Consider the following 23,435-nt stretch of genomic DNA (forward strand, 5'->3'; position numbering starts at 1 on the left):
AGTTTTTTGCGCCATATTGTCGCGAGGAAGCCATGGATCCCAGATTTTTGTGGTGCAGGCTGTGCCCCTGGACATGATATGTGATTTGACGGTGAGTTTGGGGTGTCCCAATGCAGAAATCATGAGGATCCATGAGGATCCGTGTTTTTTAACCAAGTTTTTGCACCATTGTGGCCCCACAAAACAGTGGATGCATGATTTTTTTGATGCTACACATAGACTGAGATGTGGTCTACAGTATCATGGTGGTTTTTTTTCATTTGAATGAAAAAATCATATGAATTCATGAGGATCCGTCTAGATCCGCCTTTTACCCTGGACCCTGCTTTACAATCTTCCTGCCACTTCACCTTTAAGCAAACGAACACAAAAATGCACCAACAATTTAAAAGCAAGTTCCAGAAAAAGTAGCTTGCAACAACAGGAATGTATTTGAGGTGGGGGGGGGGGGGTGGGGGGGGTTTGGGGGGGAGTTGCTTTTTTTATTTCCGGGGGGGGGTAGTAGAAAGCGAGGCGAGGGCAAAGGCAATAAAAGGAAACGCGCTCGTCTCCTCAGCACCCTCTTCCACGGTAACCAGGAAGCAAGTCCCCTTCGACTTAGTGGGCCTCAAAGTCAACGGAGCCCCTGGCTTTCCCTTTACGTTTTATCCAACTGGAAGGTTAGTCTAAGGCGCTGAGCTGACCGTTTCCCGGTTCGCGCCCCGCCAAAGCGGCGAGGAAGCTGCGGACTCCCATCTCCTCCCAAACGCCTCACACGCAAAGACATGCCCACAGCCCCCGCCTTCCCGCGTCTCCCTCCGCTCACGGAGTCCCCGGCCCCTCAGACCGACGAGGCCGCAGCAGGCGTCCCGAAAGCGCCCAGCTCCGAGCTGCCGCCCGGTGTAGGCCAGCGCGCCGTCGCCGCGCGGTGTGGGCGGCCTGCGCTTCCCCTCAGCGAGGCGGGCGCCTGCGGTGCAAGAGGCGAGGGGGCGGCGGTTGAACTCGGCTACCGGCGTAAGGCTTCCGAGGAAGGTGGTTGCTGGGCCTCCTTCCTCTTTTCCCCCAGCCTGGCGGGCCGTGGGGGGAAGGCTTTTGAGGGAGAGAGGGAGGGACGCAGGCAAGGAGGGGAGGAGGCAGGCAGGCAGGCAGAGCCGCTTTCTCCAGCGCCCCTGCACCAACGGCAAGCAGGTAAAAGCCGACGAAAGCCGCCCGCACCCAGCCACTCCCCCCCCCCTTCCCGTTCCCAATTGCTGCCTCCTCGGCGGCAGCCACCCCAGGTCTTTCCTTTCCGTTCTTTCCTCCCCGCTTCCGTCCCCTCCACGGCTTCCTCCATTCCCGGCTGTCACTGAAGGGGAGGAAGTGGCTCTTTTTGAGGCCTGCAACGTCAAAGGCCGCTCCTCTTCCACCCTCCCTGCGCGCCTGTTTCTAGAAGCAGGTTGGGGGGAGGCGCTTCCTGGCGCTGTTGCTGGGTTTGGTGTTGCCGAGTTTCTCACCCTCAGCTGTTTTCAAAGAGGCGAGAGAAAGAGAAAGAGGACGGGAGCTGCTTATGTGGGCGTTTTTCACCACCCCCCTCCTAATCTGCTCATAGGTGAAGCTAGTAGAACTTTTCCTTCCTTTCCCCTTCTCCGACGCTGTTGTTTGCTCCTCCGGCTCAAGCTGCTCGGTTTTCCTTAGTTGCCTCTCCACAAAACTTCAGTTCTGCCGTTTTATGGTAGTTTCACTTTCATATCCCTCTTCAGTCTTCTGGACAGTGGAATCCTATGCATGTCTTCTCAGGAGTCAGTTCTGTTGAGTTTGGTGGGCCTTGTGACCAAATAAGTTGTGTGTGTGTGTATTGTGTATGTATGTGTATGTGCGCGCGCACACACATGCTTTACAGAGCAATCCTATACATGTCCACTCAGTCCTATTGAGTCCAGCACTGCTTATTTATAGGCAGTTGGATACAGGGTTGTGGCCTTGGGCAATAATGTTTTCCCATTGCCAAATTCAGAAATGAAGTTTTGTGACGTCTGCTTACTCATCGTTTCTGTTCCTGCTTTTTTCTTTTTTAAAACCAAACTAGAAGCTGCCTCCTAAGTACTGAGAACACCCCATAGTTTAGAGAACAGTTTGAGGTTACACGAACCTTGTAGTTCCCCAATTTTCAGATTCTCTTTTAAAGTGTGGTATGATTTCTCTCTACTATATTAGAGTCTACATATGGGATAATAGCACAATCAATCCACTTCGTAAAGTGGCTTAAGGTGTTCGAATTGTGGAAGACTTTATTGAAAGACTTGGAGTTGTCATGCTTACAGGTCCCTAGTTTAGTGCCTATGAGTTGATGTGTTAATTTGTATGGGCTAGGATTTTTATTTTTTTTAAAAATCCATGCAACTAGTTTGTGTCTTCTGGGCATATATTATAGATGAAGTGGTTCCTATTATATAGCAAATCATGAAACTTCAGGGACTTCAAAAGTGGTTTGTTACATGTGTTGTAGAGGCGTTCTATTTATATATTACAGTTCAGCCCAAGCACTTGGACATATTTGTAAGGTATTTTTTTTGGTGTCTGGCTATTATCTTTATAAAGTAACACATCTCTTTTGAAATAATAATTCAGTGAAGTTTCTTGTTTAGGAAGTATACTAGGGACACAACATAGGATTTTGAGCATGAATACTGCATTTTATGCACAAGATGAAAAAGTGGCATGCCCTGATTGTGGCCTGGTTCACAATCAAACACATGGCACGCTGGTGCACATTTAGTATTAAACACGGTTAGTTACTATTGAGCTGTCAATGATAATCTGCCACATTCAGAAAACATGTTTCATTAACTGTTAGTGCAACTGTAAGCATGTTTGTGTGGAATTACACCCACTGTGTTTAAACTGGGTTGCTCCCACCTGAGTCTGCATGGAATTGCAGCCTGGATGTAATAATTATGTGTCCCAGTCCAGAATAAGTTGGTCATGTTTAAGTCCTGTGGAAATTAATGTGGCATCAAGTTACTCATGACTAACTTATCCCATTGATTTCAATGGGACTTAAGCACAACTCATTTTCTTTTAATAGAGACTGCCGTGTCTTGCTTGCAATAAATTATTTCATGAATAAATTCATAAAGTGCATGCAGTTAGTGTAATTGTACTTGAGGATGCTTTCCAAGCCACAGAATGACAGAAAACCCTCGTTTTCAGAGGCATGACTCCCTACCACCACCCATTTATGTTGGATGAATTGTTCAAGAACACTTGAGTTAAACAGTGAACCAACTGGCATAGCCACATTCAGTGAGGAACTCTTCCCCACATACTATTTGTTTTCCTGTATTTTATCTGTCACAACGTGGATTCTGATAAGTGTGGCAGTCCAGTGATGATTAAGGCACCTTACTAAACCTTCAAGGAGAACATTAGGTGATGGATTTAATGTCATAGAGTTGTCTATGGTCCACCTTTTCCTCTTCATCACTGTCCATAGGGCATTGGAGACAGCTGGTTTTAACCTTTGATAATGATGCCCTTTGAACATAGGCAAAGGTGTTAAGTATCAGGAGCTGCATTTCCTGATTGGGAAGAGAACAGGGAGCATAAGAGTCATAGCAGTTTTGGGATTGCGGGAGCTGATTCTCATCCCATGAATAACTTGCATACTTGTCTTTTAAAACCTTTCTGGGATATTTACCCTAATATATATTGTGCATTGGCCCTCATTTGGTGCAGAGTGATAATGAATAAGGCAGTAACTAAAAACTAAGGAGATTATGCCTTGTATGTTTGTAAGGAATAATGTGTTCGGCATATTGAACAATACTTTAAGAGACAAATTTCTCTTTTCATTTTTCATTTTTGAGGCTTCCTGTTTTTGGTTAGTACTAAATAGCCAGTCTTGCACATAATTTTCTGTATAGGGGTGTGTTCATGTGGCTGTGGCTGTGTACATGCACAGGCACATTTAAATATTATGCAACACGTAACATTTTCTGGTATAAAACCCACAATGTGGGGAAAGTATCAGTTTTGGTTAGTAAAATGTCTATTTTAATTTTCTGTCCAGGAAACTGTAACAGAAATGAAGGGGGTGGGGAATGACAAGTATTTCAAGAAGCAGGAAAGCTGTGGCACCTTAAAGATCACTAACTTGTTTGTTGCATGAATTTAAAACAGTGGGGGACAAGTGAAACTCCATTGGACTCCCAGCTCCCACCAGCTCCAGCCCACCTGGTTGGGACAGAGATTATGGGACTCATAGTCCAACCACATCTGAATGTCCACAAGTTCTCTACCCTGGGGGTAGAGCTTACTTTTCAGATATAGTTTATCAGGTTAGGTCACTGAAACTGCCTACCCACAAGTATTTAAAAAGCAGTACACTGGGTTTTTTTGATCAGAATTTGTGATGAAACCATGCAAGAGCCTTCCTTTGGCACTGGTGGCAAATGAAGTTATAGGCTGCTCTTCAATGTGAAGCATATGCCTGGAGAAAATGCTTTAAGTACAAAAGTTTCAAACCATAAGTATGTGCATATTTGTATGTGTAAGTGTGTGTGGAAGAGAGATTGCTTGTAGAGAGAGCCATTCTGCCAGCCACTCTGGGCGGCTTCCATCAAATATTAAAATACATTTTAAATATCACAGTTTAAAAACTTCCCTAAACAGGGCTGCCTTCAGGTATTTTCTGAATGTCAGGTAGTTGTTTATTACCTTGACCTCTGATGGGAGGGCGTTCCACAGGGCGGGCGCCACTACCGAGAAGGCCCTCTGCCTGGTTCCCTGTAGTTTTGCTTCTCGCAGTGAGGGAACCGACAGAAGGCCCTCGGCGCTGGATCTCGGCGTCCGGGCTGAATGATGGGGGTGGAGACGCTCCTTCAGGTATACAGGATATATAAAATATAAGACTTCAATAATAATAAGATTGTATTTACTAACTTCTGTGTTTTGTTTCTGTGATATAACACTGTGCCACAGTGACGGTATTGGGGAACCTTGTAAATCCCCCACTCAAGAGCTGTAAAATCTGAAGTTGGCACCTTGAATTTTGCTTCTTATAACATATATTTTTGTAAAACATGAAGGAAATAACAAACGCCTGCCATTTAACCTCTTCCACCAGCAGCGGATAGGCATAGTATTTCTGAACTTGGAGATTTAATTTAGCAACAGGCCCCTTCAGAGGAGGGGGGCAGCTGGGTACACTTGCTCCAGGCCTCAGAGGGCAAAGTATTTTGAGCAGTGTGCATGTACACACACAGTGTTACATAGTTGTGTGTGTGCGTGCATTGTATACACATGTTTTGCATGTATACATATATTTATAAAAATGTGTGTATGAAGTATTCTGTTCTTTTCAAGGAAACAGAGATTCAGATAAATACAAAACAAAGAAAGAATGCCATATTTTAGCATCACCATGATGATCATAAATTCAATTTTCTTATGCCTGACCAAATAAAAATTGTTCCAGAGGAAAACTGAATTTGCCCATTTTTTAATCTTATGCCCATCTTTTCAATGTACCTATCAAATTGTTTGTCAGAGGCGATCTTCATTATTAGAATGCTACCTTCTGTGTTACCTTGTTTTGTTTTCCTCATGATGCTTTGTCGCTGTTAAAGAAATTATTGATTCATCTGACAGAGGTCAGACACAATATCTGAGGGTTTTCACTGTGTGTCAAACAAGACATTTGCTGCTGTTATGGATTCTTGTGTAAAATGGATAATAAAGTGCTACTAAATTTAAGTGGAATAACGCATTACCTGCTGTATGCTTGCTGAGTAAGCACTTATTTCATGAAGTCAAACATTCCAGTTGTGTGTTTCAGGCTGTTTAATATTTGTTCTAGGAAAGAAAATCGGTGTGTTTTCATTGTCTTGGATATATGAATGGCATGGCTGCTGACTTCAGCAGTGGAAAGCTTCCATTTAAATAGGACTCTGAATTAACAAATCACTGTCATTAGAATCAATATAAATTTACTGGGTAGGAGAGACAGTATATTGTGTAATACGATGAGTATGTCATGGTGCTTTCTTGGTGTCAAGCCTCTAATATGATAACATGTTTTTAGGGTTTGCCCATTACTTGCTTGATTGAAGGTTTATTGTTTCGAATATGGCAGGTTTAAAAGTTCCTGTATTTCAGACACTATACTTAATTTTTAATAGATGGTGTTTATATTCCTCTTTGGGCTGAGTTGTATGTTACAGTAGTCCCTTAGAACCTTCTGAACATTCTTCCACAATCATAGTGACTCCACATGGCAGTTGTAACATATTATTGCTGCTCATCACAGAGGCTGCCCAGTGCTATTTAGCCCACACTACTAATGGCAGCTGGGACTGGCGTAGGGCTGGCTCCATGTGACTTGGGCAATCCACACAGTGAGCTGCTTTTGATATGTTAAAACTACTGTGGGAAGCTACCACCATGCAAAAGTACTGCTAGCAGTTTTCATGGGCCACATAATATATGTTAGAATCGGCCATTAAAGATTAAATCAGGGGCATGAGAGATGGGACAGTTATTTGGGCTCTTAAGTGTGGTTACTGTAAGCTTAAACTTTAAAAGAGCAACTGGGGAATGGTGAAAGAAGTCAATAAGGTAATTAGAATGATTGCAGAGACTAATTCCAGATTGATGGAAATTCTATGCCTTTTTAGCAGTGTTAATTACCTAAGCACTTTGACCAGATGTAGGCATATTTTTACTTCCATTGGTGAATTGGAGCATATGACCCCCGAGAGTAGTCTTAAAAACTCTCTCTGTCCAGCAGTTTATAATGCCAAGCTGCCTGAAAGTAGCAGGAAAAGGTGGATATTTCTAAAGGTTTTTTTTTAAGTGTAGCTTTTGTTATCTCACTGCTTCAAGGAAGGCAATATAATTTTATAATAATGCTTAGGAATATAATGCAGTTAACATTCATATCATGCTTATGCATACTGGTATAGAGATTATCTTGCCTACATGTCTAGTGGGTATGGGACCCGACTTTTTTTCAAAGAGCTTATCTTATTATTCTTATCTTATTATTCTTATTATTCTTTTAATCAGTTTTTTAACTAGAGTGAACAGTGCGTATGATGCAGTCATTAAGGAGTCTAACATACAGTTTCCTTGCTGCAAGAATTTTTTTTTTTATAGGGCTTAATGCATTGAGGTCTTCTCTGCTCCAGAAGCCTTCGGGCTTCATGCATTTGTATCCATAACCATTGCTTCTCAGTTCCCTTGCATATAATCACCACCTCTGCAGTGATAAAAGTCTATAAATACATTAGAGTCCAAGGAAGCTTCAGTAAATGAGAGGAAAGCAACAGCTGTGGCTCCAGAAGTCTTCCCATCTTGTTGACCATTGTCCAATCCAGTACTTTAGAGATATCTAAAACTGACTTTGTAAGAGATACTAGCAAAATAAGATATTAATTATATTTTACTCAATATCATTGTGATATAAAAACCAAGAAGAGTCATACAGCTGCCATTGCAACCTATATCCTAGAAGGAAGAAGGGAGGTAATGTGAATAAATTGCACAGTTAAAGTAGCTTTCCTTACTCTTATATTCAGCAACTTGTACTCAGAGATCAAATCCAGCCAGGCTCTTCTCTATTCTCTCCCCCAGTTGTGTAATAGCCCTCTTCACTGAACACTTAGTTTTGTGTCAGTTTTTGTGGGAAAACATAGCTGCTTTGTGTCTAGGCTTTTAACATCTGTTCCACTGACATAGTTGTTACTGGAATAGGAGGGCCCAAAATGTTGTTTTAGTCAAAATGTATTATCATGCCTAATATAAATAGTTTGGGGATTGGGGTTTTAAAGATAAAAGGCTATATAACAACTTTCTCCTATGAGAAAATACCCATGGAGGAAATTGTAGAGTAAAATTAATAATCATTGCATGTTGCTGAAAGGCATTACTGGTAGTGAAATTTTACTGCTGTATCTCCAAAGTGGGGTGGTTTATATCTTTAGTCTCTAAACTTTATTGGACAAATAGCCATTTCCTACTTTTATTTCCAGAATCCCCCCCTTTTTTTACTAAGTTTACATTCAGTCTCATCTCAACTCAACCCAAACCAGAATAGATCCAGTTAGGTTCCTTGTGCCCCCCCTGTTCACCACTCTTGTCCCATATTTATCTTTTTGTGGCAACAGGTAGAGTTTCTAGTAGCCCTTAGATGCTCATATGAGCAAACACATCTGTGTCCAGGATACCTGGAAGCATGGGAAATACAGCTTGTGTGGCTGATGATGTCACAGGGCACTACCATGCACAATTTAGGTCATAAAGGAGGCTCTCACCATTGCTGCTATGAGCTTCTCAGTGTTGAAGAGGAAATGAATTGGCAGGGAGAGCTCCAGTTTACTCTGAACCTAGTTTGGATCCTGGATTATGATGACAAATGTCTAGAGCACATTTAGTAATATGATCCTGCAGCTCATTCCATGTGGATATGAGGGTGGGGTTTCTCAAAGCTGGTTTGCACTAGCTGTCACCTAGTATTTTAAACTGCTTTGTAATCTGAAATTGGTTGTCTTCCTCATCCCAGTTGCTGGTGCTGGTTGATGGGCAACACAATCCCAGTGTTACATAGAGCTAGCCAGGCCTCTTGCATCCTGAACCACAGTTCATGCCAAATTTTCCCAAGTCAGCCAGCACACACCTTTCCTTTCCCAGTTTCCTTCTCCCACTCATTATCACAGCTCTTCTTCATCCTCAAATCATATATATCTTTCCACTGTTGTACTCCCAATTTCTCCCTGTCCTCGTAGGGGAGAATTGCATCAGAGTCCTTTGATGTGATTGTGCCAGATTTCAGAAATTATCCATAAGACGTTGTTTATGTAGGAGGGAGTTCTTGCAGTCTGACAGCTAAAACCAACTTATTTCTTTCACTACATGCCAGAGGAGGCGATTGTTTTATTGATGAATATGGAAAAAGTGAATAGTCCAGTGCTTTGTTCCATTCCTCTAATTTACGACACCAATAATAATGGATGATGGATGAGATATCCAAACATTAATAAATAATCTTAAAAGGTGTACTAAATCAAAGAGGAAGAGACCAAGGAATAATCTCATATAATGCTTCAAGAATGGTAAGCTAATTCTAGTGTCATTAATTCTGCTATATGCAACAAATAAACAACACCCCATTTAAAGTAGATATGCTGCCAATAGGATAAGAGCTGCAACAGTATTACCACCTTTTCTTGCATTTTTGTTAATATATGAACTGCTTTAAAACAGTACTGTATATCCATAAATCAAAAGTTTCCAGAGCTGGATGGTGTTCTTGGAAAAAGGTGGCCATGTATTCGTTAATATACCGGTAACTCTTGCACCATAGTTCTGTGTCCTTGAAAATTCCTTATATTTAATACCTTAGATGGAAAATAGTAGAACTTTATTTTGCAAATGTGATCAAATTTCAGTGAATTTGACAACTTGAGTGAATAAATTGAAACAGATACAGTGAGATAGCTCTTGCAACAAGTTGTGCATCTCCCTGTAAGTTCTGTGATGACTTCAAATATTTTTGTCCTCAGCACTCAGTTATTACCATTCAGCCATAGTAAGTGCCATAGGATGTAATAACACAGTTCTAACCATGTCTACATACTCGGCATCAAGTATTGCATCCCACCATCATATGCTCATTGTTTGCTTTTGAAAGACTGTTCCTCTTGGTTCACTATGGTAATCATTAGAAACATACATTTTTTATACAGTATTTATGGAACTATGCTGCTGTACAGTATTTTAAAGAATTAGAAAAAACACAAGAACCTAAGAAGCTGCCATGGCCCATCTAGCTCAGTAATGCTCACACTGACTGGAAGAGGTTCTTCGGGGTTTTAGGTACAAAGTATTTCTTAGCCCTTCCTAGAGATGCCAGGGATTGAATTTGCATGCAAAGCATGTGCTGCTACCACTGAACCATCCTTCCCCACGTTTTATTTAATAGACTACCGGTAAATGCAATTCCTGCTAATACTAAGATGCCACTTAATTGCACATATCCTTTAAACTGAAATTTAATGTTTACTATATGAAACACTTAAGAGGATTCTTAGGAGATGCAGCATATATCTTGGATATCTTTATGAACAGTTCCCACTGCTTAAACTAGAGGTGGACAGGAAAATTACAGGTAATTTGGCATGACCATGCAGCAAAACACATCTCACTTCCAATATTGATTTTCCTTGTTGAGATGTGCAAATCTGTTCAAGGGATTATATATAACAAATAGTTTTTTGTATGATTGTCTCTTAATTATGGTCCCCTAATTAGTTCAGACTTTATCCACGACAGAAGTCCAGGAACTGTAAGAATAGCCCTAAGCACCTTTGAAATTCTACAAGTCTTGCTTTTAGATTGCTATTTACCAGAAACTGGGGCCAGGTAACAATTACATTTCAAGACAGTTCCATAAAATAGAGAACTCTTAGAATACAGAGAACTCAGTAGTGGGAAATAATTCTACTCACTATAATTAGTATAGTTGGGAACATTTTTGTCCCACTATGTTTTGCAGTACAATGCTTTGGAGCTCCAATTTAGCATACTAAAACAAATCCTGAATGAATTTTGATTTGCAACATTCTTCTAGCTGCCCTTGATTGATACTACCATTCAAGGATGTGGATGGTATTGTTTTAATTTTAAATGGCGAGTGCATTCAGATAGTAAAAACTTGGTAACCTCTGTATATTTCCAAGGACTATGAGCTTTAAATGTTGAGAAAGGATTTAGAAGTCAGCCAAGCATTTTGTCCTCACATTTTGTCTTCATAACTGAATGGCTGCCAGTTTGCACAGATTGTGTGTCAGTTTAAATACAACAAACACACATCAGTCTGCTTGAAATCATTCCACCAAAGACTTCTAAAAACTTTAGGTAGTCGGCAAACAGTAATGGTTGTTTCACATTAAGTTGCTTTGTAGAATTATAAAACAGCTTTTCGTATGCTTTCAAATAAAATGTTGTCATCCACTAATGAATGAGATACCATCTGTAATAATTAAGGTTATTCCACTTGTTTTTCCCTGCAGCAAAACTTCTGAAGGTTTGAAGAAGATAGTAAGAAATCTACGAAGGAGGGCTGTAGCAGTATTGTAAGTACTGCACTGAAAAGAATGTGAATTAAAAATATTATAAAGTGCCTGTCCATATATATTTGATGAAAAATTAGTTGTACAAAGGGAGCGCATGGAATGTAAGGGACAAGATATATAGTAGCAGTTTTGTTAATTTACGAAGATTGCTCCATTCTTATGAAATTTAAAGTGTAGCCTTTGCAGTGTAATCAGGAATTCACCAGTATCACTGAAAAAATATATTTTTATCTAACAAAGATTGATCTACTTTATATACATTTGTTTATTTAAAACTATCAGAATTTAGAAAATCATTATAGTTTTGTAAGGCTGTCATTTGTTTTAGTGACTTATTGTTTAGGTTATTTTGCAGAATTATTTATTTGCTGATTTATTTATGTATTTCATTATTTATTTATTTGATTATTTAGTAAATTATTTATCTGATGAATTATTAATACATCTTCATGACAAGCTTTAAATTATTTATAACTTAATTTTGATTTTATTGCTTTTCGACGCTGCATTGTTACTGACTAGGTTTTTTTTTTATCCCCTTACTTGCTTCTTGAAAATTAAAGTATTAGCTTTGAGGCAAGTTTATATTCATTGCAAGGCCAATAGATAGATATATTTTCTGCATATGAAGTACTTTTCCTTGTAGGTACACATTTTACATGGCATTTTGTAACTTGTGACTGCGTACTTACTTACCTGTTCACATTCTTGCTTGTGCTGTATCCATAGCTGTATAAAGATAAATATTTAACCTTTGGAGCAAAAATGAACACATTCTTCTTCTCCATAGTTTACACAACTAGTGTACTTTCCTGTACACTTTCTTTATGTGTTGGATATAGAGACACATTCTCTGTTGCAGGAAAGATTCTCTTGATTAAACCCATTATACAGACAATTGTTGCACTGTCATTCAGTAATTTGTTGAAGCTTCATGATTGCTTTCAGAACATGCACTTGCTGCTAAGAGAATAGGTGAAAGATTTTCTGAGCTCAGTCAAACTTGAGTACCCTCTTCTTTTTAAATGGACATCTTGCTCAATAAGTTCGCTACAAACACTAACCTGCCCTACAAATCGTTTCAAAGTGTCATTCCTAATGTCTTCTAATGTTTACTGTGGAATCACGCCTAATGTAGACAGTTCTAGCTCCATCAGTCTCTCCTTGGATCTCTAATATCCCTTAATACTTTTCTTTCTATTTCTAAGATGCCCTACTTCCTGCATTACACTAATTTCTATGCACGATTTGGCATCTGCATACAGAGAAGGTAGGATGCAGATGCCCTTTGTTCACATAGTGAGTCCAGGTGATGTCTACACAGTCTCAGCACCCTGCTTAGCCTCCCTGGGGCATTTTGCACATGGCGCCCCCTCCTGGTACACAACAGGAATGACAAATGCATAAACACCCAGCAGGCTATTACTAATAGTTGCTAGATTACAAGGCAACTTTCATGTGTTGTTTGCTGCTCCTTAAACTCTGCAGAAAGTCTACTCAGAGTGAGATCCTAGAAGGAAGAGAGGACTTCATGAGAAAGCACCACCTTTCTGGGGGGGGGGGCACATAAAATATAGTGTAAATAATTGAAGAAAAGTTCATACAGAAAGAATGCTTAGAAAACTGACATGTTTTGGGGCATAGGGAAGATCGATGTCTACTGGTGTTTAAAGTGTCCTGAATTGATTGGACAGTAAAGAGGAGATAAATGTCAGGGGAAAGCCAGTGACGAGTAGGATGGAGATGTGTTCTAGGTAAATCATTCTGCAGATGTTACATGTTTGTGGGTTACTGGACAAAGATGCAAAGTGACTCTTACCCTAAATATGAATAAATAGTTTGCTCTTCTGCACATGTCCCTATAAATCACTGCTGTGACTTCAGCTGCTGTAAATGTTTTACAGTTAACTCTAAACTTTTAATTCACTTTAAAATTCAGTAAGTCTGCTTATTTTAATACTGTACAGCCTTTCCACCCTCTCTTTTTTTTTGTAGGGGAATGTAGTATCTCCTTCATGCAATGAGTAGTAAAATGATGAGGGCAAAGCTGTAGTTCTGATAAATGTGCTGTGTGCACAACATGGCCTTTATTCAGTGTTTAGTGCTTGAGATGAATTACTATAGAATTTAAAGTTTAACAGGGCATGGGAAAGGATGCATTGTACATTTCAAGTTGGGATGCTGTTGCAATACAGTAGAAATGGCCTCTGTAGATATGTTTCACTATAGAACTTAAATTATGCATGTGTATATCCAAATTCCTTATTTTGAAATATTGAATGTATGAATATTTAATTGGTATCTTGCTTTAGTATCTTCATATGCTTGCCTTAAAGGAAGCTGTTTCCTTTGATTTATATACATGGATAAAAAACTTGTATAGAGTGTTTATCAATGGCTTTTCTCTCTCCTGTATTAGATGAACAGCATTAGGCAATGACAAGTTGGGGGCGGTTTCTTTCTTTCTTTCTTTCTTTTTGATTGCTGAAGTTTTGTAAACCTTGTTCGTAACACCTTTATGAACACCTTGGTTGCTTTTTACATTAGTCTTTCAGTTTTGTTTTGTTTTTTAAAAAACACGTACTGTACTTACAAAGGTCAACTACATCGCAGCATATAACAGTAGAATGCGTTGTATTTTGTAGTTTATGCCGAAGTGCATCCCCAGTAATATACACCTTTTTGGAAGTTTTTTTTATTTATCTTAACCTTTTCATTTGTATTTTTTTCACAATATAAAAACATTATTGAAAAAGGCTTGTAAAGCATTGATATAAATATTGCAAGTATGCTTTGTCACTGACTTGTACTAGTATTAAATGCTTCCTGAATGACATATTATGATAGTTCCAGGGGTAATATAAAGCAGTTTATGCACTGGCCCTGAGAATAGCTAGTGAGAAGTGAAAGCACAGCCAAAGGTCACCTTAAACAAGAGTTCTGTCACACCCCATTCATTTACCCACCAATTAGTGAGAATAGCTGGTTATATCTTGTGCTGTATAATTTTTAGGAAAGATTGTGCTATTTTTACTTACTGTGTTTTAATGGCATGTCAACTTTGGATGCTACAGGTTAAAACAAAAATCCAATAATGATTTTCTATAATATTATTCAAACACATGTTAATTCCAGCCTTGAAAAAAAATTCACTTATATGTGCCTATGTATATATACAGGGTGATTCATAATAATAAATGAAGTAAACAGTTTTCATTCACTATAAATGAAAACTGCATACTTCATTATGAATCACCCTGTATACATAGGTTTGTACAACAGGGCTGCTTTAAAAAAACAAAAAAAGCAACCTTGCTAATTTCCTCCCCCCGCCCCTTTAAAGACATATTGTAATTAAACTCTCCCAAGTTTAACCAACATTTTGCAGTGCAGTACAGGAACTGATGTAATCACTTCAGTGCTATTTTGTAAATAAAACAAATACAGTACTCCACTGTTTATATATGTTTCTAAGGTGGATCAAAATGATTTGTGCAGAACCAGAAAAGAACTGAAACCACCTACTGGACAATAGTAGGTCTCTCCATGTAATAATTACATGTGTATTTCCTTTCCTGTAGTTTAAATGTAAACTATAATTTTACAAACTGCTGTACTTGACAGTTCAGAGACCTAAATGATACTGTTTGCTAACTGTATTAACTACAGAAAACATCTGCATGCATCTATAGTTTTTTAAAACATTATTTTGCCATGTCTGATTTTCAATTCCTTGCTTGTCTTATATTTATATATTTTTAATAGATGAAAATGACAAAATATTATGATGGTGGTCTTTCTGTGTGTCAGGGGCTAAGTCATAGGTTAGTCTTAATACAAAGCAGCCTCATGTATCTATAAGTCAGAACTGAAGAGTAAGAGAACTGAAGGACAAACCAGGAGGTAGGACCAAAGAGGGAGCCAGGAGTCAGACTAAAGAATACAAAGCTGACGAGCACCATATTGTTTTGGCAACGCTGAAGAGGAAGCTTTTTATTATTCTCTTGGGTCAACTGGATATTATTCCATCTTAGTGGTTAGAGTAAGCACAGGGCCTGAGGGTACTTCAGATAGATTCTGTAACCTGCAGGTTTGTGGCTCAGCATAAAGCACAGCTGCACCCATGTCAGGATCCTCAAGGGGTTGCTCACAAGTAAAGACAAAGTCCGTCTTGTCTTTTAACCATTTTATTGTGCAGGGCTATTTACAGTGTAGAGTTACTGAAACATGACTACCTAGTTGCTAGACGAATCCGGAAGTGCCGTTCTATGGCTGCGACCCCAGCATAAGAATTTCGGCATCCTGAAGTGCCGCCTTCCCGGTCTTTTGACCCCTCTGCGCAGTTCGGGTGACGGAAGTGGCAGATCCCCTTCAGAGCGGGTCTGCCAGCGGTGCTGGGTCCTTGAGCAACATCCAGGAGCCCTCACTACACCTGGCTGCCTGAGGATAACTCCTCCTCCCCAGGGGAGGTGCTGGAAGACCGGCTGGAAGACGTATCACTGGCTAGGAGTGGCTGGGGCTGCCTGTACCCACCCAGACTCTGTCTAGCAGGGGAGTGCAGCTCCCTGACAACCCAGATTCATTTCGTGTCACAGCAACTCCTGAGGCTGTGGTAGACTTTCATCTGGTAGTTGCAGTGTAAACTATTGCAACTAAGTTACTGTGTGTAAACGCTCCACACATTAGTTGGGGTAGGAGGCAAATAAGCCCAAATAAGGCTTAGTACCTGGATCCGGAGGGATCCTTTTAAAACAGCTTGATGCATTTGATTGCCTGACACCTACCACGCTGAACATTTTCCCCATGCTCTGGATTTTATTGTCTTGTTGCCATCATTTTCCTTATATAGCGTCTGTGTCATCCAGCTTCAGAACCTGAAATTTCATCCTCTATCCAGTGTTTTTATGGTTAATTTTGAACAGCAATATCATAAGTGATGCTCTTTGATACAGCTGGGTGCTTGAATTTGGGGAAGGAGGTGAATATTAGATACTTTTGTTTCAAATTAGGGCAGACTCAATTTAGCCTTTGGTGTATTGACCTTCTTTATACTCATGCAAACTATTTGCTAATGAGCTTGAATTAATACATTCACACTTCCACTGTATTATTTCGGTTATCGATCATTACCATGAAAAGTGAAAAGCATTAATGAATGGTTAATGTGGCATAATATTAGGCATGACCTATCTTCAAAAAAGTTTCTAGATATGCTAATTGTTTAATTATGTGTACTTTCTTACTGCAAGGGTAGGGCAAGTAGTGTTGTAAGCATGGCAATGTTCCATATACTTTTCTTTCTTAAAAACTTGTAGTGGCATTCTAAGCCGATGGTTATTACTGATTTTGGAGGTAATAGTGGCTGTTTCCATTTTCTAGTATTACCCAGGCCAGGGCTCTTTGAAGCTGGAAGTGTCAGCAAACGGGCACTTTGAGATATGGTTTCCTCTTCCAGGGCATATGTCTAGTACAGTGGTACCTCAGGTTACATACGCTTCAGGTTACATACTCCGCTAACCCAGAAATAACGCTTCAGGTTAAGAACTTTGCTTCAGGATAAGAACAGAAATTGTGCTCTGGCGGCGCAGCGGCAGCGGGAGGCCCCATTAGCTAAAGTGGTGCTTCAGGTTAAAAACAGTTTCAGGTTAAGACCCCCAGAACGAATTAAGTTCTTAACCTGAGGTACCACTCTATAACCTCTGCTGGCATAAGGCTTTGGTTGTTAGATACTTTTCAGCTAATTATGTGTCAGAATGAAAGCAAGAAAACAAAAAAGTGACAATTAATCATGAGTTGTGTGCATAGTTTTCTGTAACCTGGGCCTCTTCAACACAACAATCTCTGGTCAAGTCACTTTTGTTGCATTTAGCCATACACCATTTCATTGAAACCCTGACCCAGACAGGATAGTTTAATAAAATGCACAGTAAAACATTAGACTAAGAGACTGCCTGCATAAAACATCCAACTTATTAACAAAAAGTTGTTGTTGTTGTTGTTTGTTGTTGTATTATTATGGAAGCTACAAATACTACCAATTGTTATTTTCTTATGAAACCTACAAATACTATCAATTGCAGACAACCTATATATAAAAGGGGCACATGGAGCCTATCAACCTGGGAAGGTAGTCCATGGAGAAGGAAAAGTTTTATCCTGAACCTCCACCACTTTGGGGAAAGTCTTTGGGAGAAAAAAAAGTTAAAGAGTGGAATTCCTAAGACTGTTGAATGCTGCCTTCTATGCCTCCTTCTGGCATATCCTGCATCCAAGCTGGTTCCAATGAACTGCTTTCCTTTCCTTTGGACCGCATCAGCAAGGTGAAGAGGGGTGTCTTGTCATTTAATCAGTCCAGGACCCTCCATATACACTGCCCAGGCTTGCATCCCAGGGAGTTCACTCTGATGCTGCTAACTCAGCGGTTTGACTTCACCCCTGGAGGCACACTCCATTGTCTATTGAGACAGGCGGATACCAACAACATAATATGTAAGTACAAAGAATACAGCAACAGTGTTCTTTGGCAGGGCATAGTACACATAGTTCCCAGCTAAAGGGAGATGCTCATGAAGTTGTACTTCTTTCTGACACATCCATCTATTGAACATTGGTGAGGCTTGTAAATAAGATAAGCTTGGAAATGCAAGGACTGACTTGTTGGATAGTGGCCTTGCATAAGTCACTTGGTCAAACTTTTTGGCTGAAAGGCAGGATATAAATGTTTTATATAAATAATAATTGAATAACCTTTTACATCTCTTTCCCTTTCATGAGGATTTCCTCTCAACATGTCTTCAACAAACCTTAATTCTTATAAACAATGCACCTAAATTTGCAGGCTCTCTTGTCTATGCGTGTCTGCTGTATTTTGAATTCTATTAAGCTTAATGGGTCAGATCCAGAGGTTCTCTTTTTCTAAGGAAAGGAGTCTTCCTCCAGTGGAGCAAAGGGAACTTTTGGATCCAATGCAACAGAAGCTTAGGTAGAATCCAAGAGGAAAGAGTGGGCCAGTGAAGTAAACAGAAATGAGAAGCAACATAATTGTAATGAAGAATGGGAAAGATTCAGCAAGTAGTAGACCTGATAGGATCTTGGGGAGCACACAGGGATAGCAAGAGGAGGAGGAAGATGGAAATTTATTAGCGGAAACCTTGAAGTAGCAGCCATGAAGATTGAACAGGAACCAGGAAATAATGCAGCAAAGGATGGAGGGAAACCGCAAATGAAGAATAATGTAGACTGCAGTTTCAAAAAGCAAGAAAAGCAGGATAGGAAAAAAGACATCGTAAGGCACTGTCCATGTTGTAAACCAACAGTGTCAAAGTAGTATAATAATGTCATTGCAGAAGGTGTGGGTCTGCACAGTTTGAAGTATCAGAGGATGCTAACGTCTAATGAGTTCCTTGGTCTAGTTCCTTGTGATTCTGTTAATAGTTAGAACTGCATATCTGCAGCCAAAGGTTGGCTAATGTGGAATTTGGCGGCCTCCTGAATCTTCCTCATCTGCTTTGTGGATAAGAAAGTATGCTTGGCACCAGACAGCGTTTCTTCTTGCTACACTGAAATTTGTCTTTATTTTCCTAATGAGCCAGTTGTCTTTGGCAGGGTAGTTGTCCCCAGTTTCCTTTCAAACTAAAATTTCACGTGTATATTAAAATACATAATGCTGGAGGATATGCCAGAGAAACAATATGAATACAGTATTGCTGAATACGTGGGGCATAGGATTTGTAGAATGAAAGTTAAAATACCGGTAGATGGTTCTGCTCATTTACAAGAAAAGTCACCAGACAGCATTGTTTGTCAATCAACAATCAACAAGCCTTTGAGCTGATAGTCATTGCAGCAATGCTGCATTAAGAATTGAAAGGTGCCTTTTACATGTTAGAATTAAAACGGGTGATGCTAATGCTGTGGAATGTTTTGGGGGTTGGTGGCAAAAATTGCACAAATTATGTGGAATGACAGAATGGATGAGGTATTTGAAAAGGGGTGATGGTGGAAATCCTCCTTTAATGACTTGTACCAAACTTAAGATCTGCCCCTAGTTTAAAAAGCGGAAGTAGTAAATAACAGTAAACATTTGTTCTTGATTGAAGAGTCTCAGGAGGAGAATGTTGAGAAAGCATGTCAAGTTAAGAAGAAACAATGAGCATAAGATTTGTCATCTTAAGGCCATAGTCCTGGCAATCTAGGTTGGTTGATGATATGATGGCATGATAAACTCTTTTGAAAGCAGTAGCAATACTTGTACTACATGGTGTGTGTAGTCTTGATTACATGAACAATATTTGCTGCTGAAATCTGAGGTTTTATGCGCATGTGAAAATGTTAAGAAAACCCATCAGTCTAGATAATGTATACAAGATTATTCTAATCAATCTATTTTTAATATTTGTATATTGTTAATGTTCTTTCACCTCCCCCTCTGACTCTTTCTCATGAATTTTTGGGTTGATCATGTTACAGGTGGGTAGCCGTGTTGGTCTGCCATAGTCAAAACAAAATCGAAAATTCTTTCCAGTAGCACCTTAGAGACCAACTGAGTTTGTTCCTGGTATGAGCTTTCGTGTGCATCTGAAGAAGTGTGCATGCACACGAAAGCTCATACCAGGAACAAACTCAGTTGGTCTCTAAGGTGCTACTGGAAAGAATTTTGGGTTGATCATGTTTCAGAAAATTCACGTATATTTCCTGATTGGGTTTATTTTGGCTGTACAGTACTTCGTTTCCAAACTGAATCTAGCCACCCAGTGTAGCATCTCCTGTTAGTGTTTTTCTTTGGCACTGTGTAGAATCTGTGAGTCAGGAATGTTATCCACCTATAGTACAAATGGATATTAATATTTAGAAAGTGAAAGTAATAAAAATTATAGGTAGTATGAATTAGTGAGGTTCACACTGTATTAAGGAGACCACTGAAGGTTGAGAACAACATTTAATCATGAAGAATTGCTTGCACTTTGTACAATTTGTTTTAGATTTATGTATTTGTTACATTTCTAAGAGACCTTTTGGGAATTTTCTTATCTACTAAATCTATTATATTTGCAGTATTAGTTGTGGTGCCCGACAATAAGAGCTAAAGTCTCTCGTACTTCATATGTCACTACCAATTTTATGATGACTCTAATATTGTTTGAAGCAAATGATAGCAGAAATCCCACCACATCCTGACCATTTCAGAGAAGGACAAGCACATATGATCAAATCATGAGCATCTGTCACATCATTGAAAAATTCAGGGAGTTGAGTCATTCATTGATAATGTGCTTCATTGGCTATGCAAAAAAAATTTGATACCATCTGACATGACCATCTTTAGAGGATACTTGCTGACATGAGGATTCCAAAATACCTTACTGAACTTTCTTGAATGTTTGTTTGTTTGTTTTGCAGGGGAGGTGGGTGCGGGGATGGCATTGACCACAGATTTTGGTGCAAACGGCAGCAAGTAAAAGCAAGTACCGGTAGTTTCCCACAGGACAGCAAAAAAAATGTCATGTCATTGGCAATCCTGATATATCTTGGCCTATATTGCGGATGTGTAATGTCTTGAAATAATCACTAGAGGTGCTTCTTCAGTTCACATGCTGCCTTTAAATTAACATCGCAATTGAAATGGTTAGGTTCATTTTCTGTAAAAGTGGTATAAGAGTGCTTTAAATGGTGTGGATGGTGAGCCAAGTTAAAAAGTGGAACCAGCAAAGCAATTTTGCAGAATAGCTTTCTTCCTAAAAGGAGTGCTCTTACCTCGGAGAGTTGATGTGATAATGAAATGTGACATGGAGCTGTGGACAGTGCCCTGAGCTCCTTTTAGAAGAGGCAAGATATACCATAAATACATAAACATTCTGAAATTAGTTATAGAAATTCTCAAAAGCAGAAGACAGAGCAGAAAATGGGGCGCTGCTATTCCGTGAGCGAAATGGAACCAGATAAATCCATCTACCGTATTGGCCTGAATATAAGCCTCACTCCCCGCCCCCAATTCTGACCGTGAAAAGTTAAAAGTATAACTTAAATTCGTGACCTTTCAAAAATTGGCTTTTATGATATCGCTGCTGAAACAGACATACAGTAAAACGGAATGGGTGTGAGTGCCCGCGGAATTTTAAGGTAGCAGCTTATATTCAGGTATTGTCTTTTTTCTTTGTTCTTTTTCCCCTTTGAATTTTAAAGGTGCGGCTTATTTTCAGGTGCTGCTTATATTCGGACCACTACGGTATCACTAATTTGTATTGTCTGTTATGTTTCTTCTGGGATGTATTGGAATGTTGCAAACTGGCTTTTAAAATATTTAGGCTGCAATCTTAACTTCACTTACCAGGGAGTAAGTCCTATTGAATTCAATAGGATTTACTTGTGAGTAGACCTGGTTAGGATTGCGTTTTTGGTTATTCTTTAAAGCCTTCCCATGGACTTGGTTAACAGGGATACCAGCTGAATACATGAGACCCCATATTCCATAGAAGTTTCCTTCCCATTCCTATTTCGCCCTGAGTCACAAAACATCTCAAAGCCACATAGGATTGCCACTTCCAAAATATCTTCAGTCTTAGAATGATGTCCCCACTGTGGATGGATCGCGTGGCTCCAGAATAGGCATCCACAGTCACTTTTGGACTCGCTATTAAGACCGTTTTCATGGAAGACAATCTTACTCAGCTATGAGTGATCGCCAAAAAAGAAGACTAGTGATTTCTACATTGTAGGGGTTTGGGGGAATGTATGTAGTGTTATTTTTTTCCTGCTGTATTGATATTAATGAGAAGAAAAGGGGGAGGCATTTTTGTTATGGATAATTTATTTCATTTCAGACTATATTATCATTTGGTGAAAGCCCTATTGATTAGCCTTCATAGCTTTACAGAGCTTTTCTTCTAAGCACTTAAAGTTTGAGTTGTCTCAGTCCCATAGGACTTAAAAGAAAGCTGTTAGTACCATGAAATTCTTCAGAATATTTCCAACAGCTTGAAGCTTCTTATAAGAATGCAAAATATTAGCACATTAATGTTATTAACCCCTTTACTACATTTAGCAGAAAAAATAGTTTTATATAATCAAAGTCTGGATTGTGTCTTTATTATCTTTGCCTGCTCCCCCCCCGTATCAGAAAAATATGTTATCCTATGCTATAAACAGATGCTGCTTTAACAATGCAATACATTATGTACCAAAAATGATTTCTGTTTTAATCATAGATGCTGATTTAATGAGACACACAACCAGCTTACATCAAAAATGGATTTAGGGTGTGATTTAGTCTTCTGTGTGTTTTTCGCTACATAATGGGAATATGGTACCTCATGTTCTAAATTGAATCATGCAATGTGCATAGTACAGTCTTGTCTTCTAAGCTGGGGTTTTGCTTGGTAGACTATTCTGTTTGTTCCTTTTGCTTCAAGTACAGAGGTCATTTTTAGAAACCGTGGTGCAATTAATCATAAATGTGTTGGAGTTAGTCGGAGGAAAAATGACTGCTCCATGTTGTGCACTTTAAGTCCATTTCACTGCTTTGTCAACTTGGCAGCACCTGCTATGTCAGGCTGTATTACAAGAAGGAAGAAGAACTGTGCAGTACAAGGGCTGCTGGTTCTGCTGTGAAGCCAGGCTCCTTCCTGCATCAATTGGCAGCTGGCTGCAGCCATCACATTACACTGCAATAGAGGAGGAAAGAGAGGGAATGCAAGACTCCACTGACACAGCTAAGAGACCAGCAACTTTTGGTTCCTTCTCTTCTGGAAGTTTTTCAGCTGAGCTGATCATTAGAAGAAATTCTACCTGAGTTTGCTTATTTCCTTCTCCATCTCAATCTTTGTCATGTCTTTTTGGATTGTGAGTCAGAGGACAGAGACTATTGATTGTGGTTGGAACCATTTTTGACTGAAGCACATAACAGTTATTTAAATGAATATTTACATTAAAAGCTAATGCCGTTTGACGGAAGGTATCTGTCTGCATGCATATAAAATGAGCTTTTCTAGTCTTAATACTGCCTTTATGCTCATGGATTGGAGGTGAGGTTGCTAATCAGCTTGCACCTGAGATATAACAACAGCTTAGTAATTTACAAATAGTTTCCCTATCCCTACTGCCCTTCCACTTCAGTTCAACTTTTTTTTTTAATTATTCTACAGATTCTCTGACAGTCTTTGTTATTTAGTACCCAGATATTCTGACTGCTCTCCTAACACTGAATTTGTTTCAAATGACGTTTTTACATTTAGATGCAGCTGGATAATACTATACTTGGGGATGGTTTGGAGTGGGGTGGGGGAGTGTATTCATATTGTGTTTTTTAATTCCACTGAACCCAGCAGAGTTAAATGTAGTTTGGAAGCA

The 23,435-nt window shown here is 39.5% G+C and overlaps 1 protein-coding gene across 11 annotated transcripts in view; it reads left to right on the top strand.

Moving 5' to 3' along the window:
- Positions 1–571: 571 nt before the first annotated feature.
- TBC1D5 (TBC1 domain family member 5) overlaps positions 572–23,435 on the top strand; it is a 289,347-nt gene continuing 266,483 nt past the window's right edge. For 3 of the 11 annotated variants that reach the window (XR_004427683.1, XM_033166096.1, XM_033166095.1), the window contains exons 1-2: positions 572–659; positions 11,028–11,090. The gene's annotated coding sequence lies outside the window, so the exon portion shown is untranslated. Of the gene's footprint in view, positions 660–882; positions 1,012–1,048; positions 1,163–1,494; positions 1,568–11,023; positions 11,091–23,435 lie in introns of those variants that run through there. The other 8 variants (XM_033166086.1, XM_033166093.1, XM_033166092.1 and 5 more) reach the window with 6 other exon arrangements.

Source organism: Lacerta agilis, chromosome 12, assembly GCF_009819535.1.
Source record: "Lacerta agilis isolate rLacAgi1 chromosome 12, rLacAgi1.pri, whole genome shotgun sequence".
NCBI lineage: Eukaryota > Metazoa > Chordata > Lepidosauria > Squamata > Lacertidae > Lacerta > Lacerta agilis.